This window comes from Uloborus diversus, chromosome 1 (genome assembly GCF_026930045.1).
Source record: "Uloborus diversus isolate 005 chromosome 1, Udiv.v.3.1, whole genome shotgun sequence".
Taxonomy (NCBI): Eukaryota; Metazoa; Arthropoda; class Arachnida; order Araneae; family Uloboridae; genus Uloborus; species Uloborus diversus.
The window spans coordinates 214,679,870-214,688,166 of NC_072731.1; positions in this window are offsets into that span (position 1 = coordinate 214,679,870).

The window sequence follows — 8,297 nt, forward strand, 5'->3', positions numbered from 1 at the left end:
ATTATCCTTATTTTTTTCTTCATATGCATGTTTTAGGGAAGCTAAACTGTAATACTTCAATGGAAGGACCTGGAGATTTACTGTTGAATCTAAGTGCATTAGTTCTAATAGTATGATCCACTTAAAAATTTCAAGTAAAAAATCCAATTTATACTGTTTTATGTGTTTTGATCTGAAACAAGCATATGATCAAATTAACAAGTGATTCAAATAAAGAGCTGTGATTGTACATAGAGTAATATGCTTTAATGCAAATCATAACAAATACTAATTTTTAGTTTGTTTTGAAATTGGTAAAAATTAATAGTTTTGCTAACTATAAAAAGAATCTGAAGCTTAAGAAAAGAACTATTTTTTTTTGTTCTTTTTTAAAAATAATGTATAATGATATTTATTTTAAAGTTTAATTATTTATAGTGCATTTTACATAACTAAAAGATTTTGTAATGGTTCAATAATAGTCAGATGTACTTTTTTCAAATTAATCATAATAATCTTTTGTTTATTTAATTGCTGTATTTTTGTAAAATTATTTGTTATTGTATTGACTTTTCAATAAACAAATGAATGAATAAAGTGAATTTATTAACTTAAAGTGAATTATTTGCCTTTTAATATCTTGCAGGTTGTATAACAAATTCCTTTGTTTTGTTAAATTTCTATTTTTTTAATGGTGAATTAATGAATAAGCAAAAAATTGATATGTTATGATAGAAAATATATTTTATTCCACATTCACCTAGCAAACTAAAGATTAAACTTCATCTTATATTTACTTAAGTATTATTTTTTGTATACATATCGTTCAGCAATATATTTTTCAATGAATGGTGATGTTTTTTTTAGTATAATTAACTTATTATTGTTATGCTAGTGTCTTAAAAGTGAAATGCTTTTGTGTTTTATGTTGTATATATGTTTTAAAAATGTTTATTCAAATTGATCTCTACCAGTGGTGTACTTAGGGATTGGCGGTAGTGATTCTTGCTTGGTATGAAACAGCAATGGGGCAGCAATTGGTCAAGATTATTCTGAACAAATATTATGATTTTTGAGTAAAATACTTCCTAGAATGGGCATCGACAAAAATTTTACTTTTTGTACTTGTTTCAGTTTTTTAATTATAATAGATTCTTTGTAATATTTTAAGTTTTATTTTAAAGTTTTGTTCTTTTTTCTTTATTTTAGAAAAATGTGTAAATTATGTTTGTTGTACATATTCTTCTAGTGTTTTTAAACAATAATTTGAAAATTAATGCTCTTTTGAACAAAAAACAGAACTGCATTCTTATTAATAAGACTGAAAAATGTACCCTGCCTTTAGTGCAAGAACGTAGATTATTTATGTTTCACAATGAATTGGTAATGTTACTAATTTTATTGAATTTCTAAGAAATGGTGCCAGAAAGGGGGGGGGGGAGGCAATCCCCAAACTTCGCCTGGGGCGTTAGACCCCATAGGTATGCCACTCATCTATATTAATACTTGATAATGTGGTTTTTTTAAATTGAGAATTTTTTATAGTATTTAATTCAACTCTCAGATTAAATTCATTTGAATGATAAATTATGAACAGTGTGAAGTTTGTCATTTGCAAAGTCAGAAATACTCGTAAGATATTGGTTTGGAATTAAAAATCTTCGGTTTTAATGCAATTCATGAAGAGTTTGGATCTTATTAAGAAAATTAAGCCATGTGTGATAAAGGTATGTTCTAAAATTTCATTCCCCATTATTTTGTTTATCTAATTGTTTCATTTCTTACCATTACTTAATCATGATCTAAGTATAATAAAACATAAGTAGTTTTTTCAGAAATATATTTTATATATCTTTATTATTCTGTCACCATTGCAGATTGTCTGATGAAACAGACTTGATCATTTAACAATTATTGTATTTAGTAGCATAAAATCGCTATGGGACCATACTTACTATAGAGTTGTATTTATGCAAAACCCTTAAAATATTACATAACATTAATAAATATTCAGTGACAATTTTATGTGTAAAATTTGTATTTGTAATCATTAATTGTCTTCCTGTATTCGAAAAACTGTTTATGCAAATATTTTAAAGAGTGCTATTATGTGAATAATAAAATTAAAGTAATGTAAATAATCAGTTTAATTTTTAAGTTGCGTGTATTGTATTGAGATGCATAACATATTCATCAAATTGATTTTAGAGGCATAGGGTGTGTGTGTGGGGGGGGGGGGGGATTGGATCAAGAAGGAACATTCAATCTTCTAGTAGTGCCTCATCACATTCGCCTTGCAGAAAAATACATCGGACGAAAAACTGCTACAAAATGAAATGTAAATGAATGCTTTTTATTTAAATATTATTCACTTTATACCTAACTTTTTATTTTAAACTCAAGAAGTACTCTTGTCTGTGCTAATATGAACTATTTTCCAGAATTTCTTGCCATCCTCACTGCCTACATTCACCTAAATTTGCAAAATTGTTTCTTTTTGCTAAGGGATCACTTTCTCTATGAAGCAATCCTATTTTTTCTTTTATTTATTAATCAATTATGTCTGGTTCATAATGCTCCTTTATTTTTTAGCTCCAACTGTGATGTATGACAATTATGTCATACAGATTTCGTAGTTCCTACAAACTGAAAATATTTTTTAACAAAATAAATTGTTCAAAAAGTCAATGTTTATAAAAACAAAAAGATATAACCATTGTCTTTTAAAGACTGGTCAAGATAATTCTTTTGCTGTTTGGTGTATTTCTATAGATTGTTTTTTTTTTAATTTCAAAATTACTTCTTTCCTTTGTAAAATGTTTCTGTCTTTTTTTTCTTTTTAATGTGCTTAATATGTGCCCAACACTCGGCACCAATTCACATGGAAGTACATATTTGTATGAAATTTGTTTGATTTCATGTAATACTTTTTGATCTAAAATGGTCATTAAAAAATCGTTTACACACAGACCAACAGGTTTCTAAAAATAGTCAAAATGCATTCAGCACACCTCAAACTGTGTAAATCCACCAAGTTTTGAAATTTTCAAAATATCCTTTTCTACATAACAGATGTAAGTGAAGGTAAAGATCCATTTTTATGAAATCCAAAGTTGTATAGTATGTCTTACTTATTTTTTTAATAAGTACTAAAAATTCACTCTGTGTGGAAAGCTTTCAGAGAAATACCAGGGAGTATCTAAATACATTCAATTGACTATCTTGTTCTTCTAATTTATCTGAACCTTCATTAAATTTCAGAAATAGACACATAAATATTATTTTTATGTTACAAATCAAAAATAGTCAGCTATGCTTCAGCAGTTTTCGTACTTCACTATTCATTTTTAAATTTACACCATGAAACAAACTTTCCATCTCTTTCCCCCTCTCTATTTGTGTTTATACAGTTGACTCTCTCTATTCTGAACACTCATGGGACTGAACAAAATTGTTCAGATTATGTGGGGTTCATTATATAGGGAGACTGGAAATGCATGCATGTGTATTCCCTTGCATTAATGGACTATGTTCAGCACTTTGCCAAAATAGTTATACCAGTTATTGAGATAAAGGTGCTGAATTTTGGATTCGTGGCTAGCACAATGTCTGATTAAACTCAGTAGGATGTAAACTTGCATTTCTTTCCTTTTTTCCATCTCAATTAAAAATGTTTTAAGTTACAAACAGCTATAAAATATTGCATTACAGTTATCAGTACAATACCTCTAAAAAAGAAATAGGTTTAATATGTTTTGCGTTGTGTATTCTCATGCAAGGTACATGTTATCATCTGATTGTTAAAGGGAAAAAGTGTCTGGGTAATTCTCAACTGCATATTGCTTGTAGGTAATCGTACTTTAAAGGTCTTGAATGGTTGGATTCTTAAATATGTAGTTCAGTGGCAGAAACTTCAAGCTCATATTGTTCAGCTGAATGGTTTTATGAAATGGAGCAATATCAGTGAAAATAATCTTTCTTCACCTTCTAAATGTTCTTCAATAATTGTGATAAAATTGAGAAGGTATTTCAGGTTTTAGAATTTGATTCATAGGAATTCCCGTTTGCTGATTGTGAACATGTTCAGTATATAGAGAGGTAATAAATAAACAGGGTTAAAAATAGAGTTCACAATACTGGGGTGTTCATATTATAGGATGTTCCGAGTAGAGAGAGGTCTGCCTATATATATACATATGGGTTAAGTCTATTTAGTTTCGTCAGGAACATCAAAATGTGTTCGGAATATTGGGTATTCACATTAGGGAGTGTTCAGATAGAAAGAGCTCGCTGTATATATATGTGTGCAGGGGTGGATACAAACTACTATTTTAGCAGGGGTCATGCTGAAGAATGAACCCCCATCTCTTCCATGTAATCCTACGATTTTGGGTGCGAAAAATTTCTGAAACTGCTTGGGTCACTAAAAAGCACCAAATCGGGCAGAAATAACGCAATTAGTAGAGCATAAACGTTATTAATTTATTTCATAAGCAATAAAAAGTAACATTTACTTTTAAAATGATGAATGAATTGAAAAGATTACTGAAATCGTTTACATTTTATTCACAAACTGTTTGAACTTTCGACGGACAATATTGTTGATGGTTTAGGCAGGGATTATGACCCTCCCCTTGTATCCCCCTCTGTGCGTGTGTGTTGCATGTAAAAATATGAGAAGATTTTCAAAATTTAAGAAGTTCCAATGCGTTCGAGTTTTAAAATTTATCTTTACCTGTGCAAGAAAATTTCTGCGTTGTTACAAATTTAGTACTGTCATGAAAAAAGGGGGGGGGGGAAATGAAACATTCTTAATGAAATTTCGTACTGTGATATGTCAGTTGAGAATAGATAAAGCGTAGAGAGAGTGAAGTCTTCATTTCTTAAAAGCAACAATTTTAGGTCCCGAGTTATATTTTAAAGTAGAGTACTGGCATAATAAAGTTCATGCAAAACGTGTGTTCTGTCTGTCGTAGTTGAACCATGTGACTGGATCAGTGCTTTAGGTTTTCCTAACCAATTAAACAGAAAGTACCGTCCCCAGCAACATTTGTTTCTGGGCTCAAATCCATCTGAGTTTTGGCACCAATGTCAAGAATTCTTTAATAATAAACTGATTAGTTTGATAATCCTTAAAGGAAAAGATGATGGAATTTAAAGACGAAACAAATTTTATTTTCGTCCAGATAAATTACAACAGGGTAGTTCTGTACACAAAAGATCAGTGCAGTGGAAGATCTTTATCTTTGGTGGAAAGAACAAATGAGGCAATATTTGAAGTTTTAAAAGTTTTTGTTCGAAAGATCGGACCACTAATCGGTCGGAGTTAGCTTCGCTCACTGATCCGCTGGATTACAGTAACATGGTGACTTGACGACTTTGGCTTTAAACAATAGAGTTGCGTGATCATTTGTTTACATTTTAAAGCTACTGTTAATATAATTTATTGTATTTTTTATTTATTTAGTGAAATATTTTGAATTGCAAAGAATTGTTTTTCGTTTTTAAAGAGTGTTTCATCACTTTGATTAAAGAATGTGTATATTTTACATCACGGGGGGGGGGGGGGAGGAGGGAGTGATTTTCGCTTATTCAGAGAAATGTTTTTACCTTTATCTTTTTTTTAAACGATATCCTTTTGATTGTTTTACTCTTTTTCATACGGGAATGTTGCAGCAGGATTTTCCTAGATGAGTAGTTAGTTTTTTTACACTTAATATCTGAGGACGCTTCTTATCCTTTGAGTATGGCTGAAGGAACAAACCATCAAGTACGGGAGAAAAAATCTTTACTAATAATAAAGCTAAAAGTCTCTCTGTCTGTCAGGATCTCTGTGACGCGCATAGCGCCTAGACTGTTCTGATTTTCATGAAATTTAGCACAAAGTTAGTTTGTAGCGTGGGGTTGTGCATCTCGAGGCGATTTTTCGAAAATTCAATGTGGTTCTTTTTTTTATTCCAATTTTAAGAACAAAATTATCATAAGATGGACGAGTAAATTATGAAATAATCAATGCATTGAACCGTAACATGGGCACAAGCCAATTGGCGAGAAAATTCACCATACATTATTTGTAAATATACAAGCGAACCAAAAGACCTTTTAATTTTTCTATTACGGGCAAAGCCATGTGGGTACCACTAGTAGTTAATAAAACAACTGTCCAGTGGGCTTTAGAAAAATCAAGTTGTAATAAATGTATGCATTCTGACACCAAGCAGCTTCAAACATTTTCTTTTTACTTATTTTTTTCAACCTAATGGTTCAAACACTTGATATTTTTTTGAAGTTTTTTAACTTTTCAATATTCGAAGTTTGAACAGAACAACATCTGGTTGGTCCTCTAGTATATATATATTTTCCTTGATACTTATATGTAGTCTTGATTGATTTAAAAAAAAAAGAAAAAAAGTATGTAGTCAAACTAAATGGCTGGGACTTCAAAAATCAAAAAAAGAGAGAGTGAATGAAATGTTGTATTGTTTTGGTGCATTGTATAGTAGTGTTCTATGCTTGCAGTAATTGCTTAAAGTGGTTGCTAAGTTTATCTTTGAGTATGTTTTGAGTATGTTATTCAATGAGACATATTCTTTATATTATTAATCCTTCACAAATTCTGTTAGGGAGTTATACTTACATTTTTTTTTCCAACTTTTTACCACTTGCAAAATAGTGCCACCAACTGTGGTAACTTTATCCTTTTCTGGTAACATTGGTCCCACAAACAAAAATCAATTGTTTATATTTGATAGCATTTGACAAATGAGTGTGAATATCACTTCTTCGTTTCAAGGACCTAGTCAAGGCAGCACTGACTTGACTTAATCATTACTGGTAGTACTAATTGACTTGACCTGGAAAAAGGTCCAAAGTTACCCCAGTTTATGGTACATGATGAAATTATATCCTGCTTGTTCTAACAAGTTTTCTTATTGAATATTTATAATCTTGAGTGTTGGAAAAAAAAAAAAAAAGCTCAGAGAGATCTAATTTTGTACATTCTACAAGTGTTTATCTATTCCCAGTGAGTTAGTTGCTTTTTTCGTATTTATTGAGCATTTTGTTCAAGCACAATGAAGCATGTAGAATGTCTGCTACAAATATGTAAACTGCAGAAGTGTGCTTGTATTACTCATGTAATCTTATAGTAACCATGTTCATATCAAGTTCATCTATATTTCGAATCTTTTCATCATTACAACGAAAAGTTATGCTTAAGAACAATTTTAGCAATTGGATTCTATTTTATACATACTCTGGCTGCTATTTTATGTTAAAATATAAAATGTGTTTAATATTATTAAGCTTTCTGTAATGTACTTTTTACTAACATATGTGTTCTATGGCCAGTGATATCATTTTCTATTGGTGCAAGATCCAGCTTTGGCTATACATCCAGTTTTTCATGGAATAATAAAGATATTATGAATTTCAGCTTTTTATCGATTTTATATACATCATACATAGATGCATTGATAGCTCATTAGTATTTATACTGCTGTGCTAGGCTCAAAAGTGGTATCTGCACTTTTCATCAAAATTGAATTAAGATCACCAAATGATTCTCTGTGACATATTTCACCTAAATACAATGTTGTATGATCGTTTGTTAATGAGAAATATTTTATTAAAAAATCTGAAAAAGTTGCATCTGAATCAAATACATGGAGCCGCAAAACTTTAAACGGCAATTTCTCATTTTGAACTTAGCTGCAGATACGACTTTTGCTCTTAGCAGGGCTTTATAGCCCTTTTCATATACATGTGAATTAAAGTATATATTAAAAGTAGTGTGACCATTATTCGTACAGTTCACAAAAATTATTTTTAAAATCTATTTTTCTTGGAAAACAGGGACGGTTTCTTCAGTTATACGAGAATACTAACTTTTAGTTGAGTTATTATATGTGTACTAGCCACCAGATGGCTAGAATAGTCACGTACGGCGGATTGGTATACACTTTCAATAGTGTACTTCGGGGGCTTCCCCTTACCCTGTACTTGCCGCTTCAGTCAGCTTAAGTTTGCAAAAGAATTTTGATTGATGGTTTTGGAACGTATATTAAATTCTTTAAAAGGAAAAGATGAAATAATCATTGTATAAAAAAGCGCGCCTTGACCTTTAACTTGAATTAAGCAACGGGGAAAAGATAATTTAATTTTGCATTTATTTTTAATGCAAAGGTGAGAGGCTGCCAACTTCCACTTTGCTCCGAACGGTAGAAACGTCGTTGAAAATTAACGTTTTAATTAACATCTCCGCTAATTTAAGGTGTAAGAAAACGAAACCTGCCTAAAATTGATGCCTGAAAAATGAC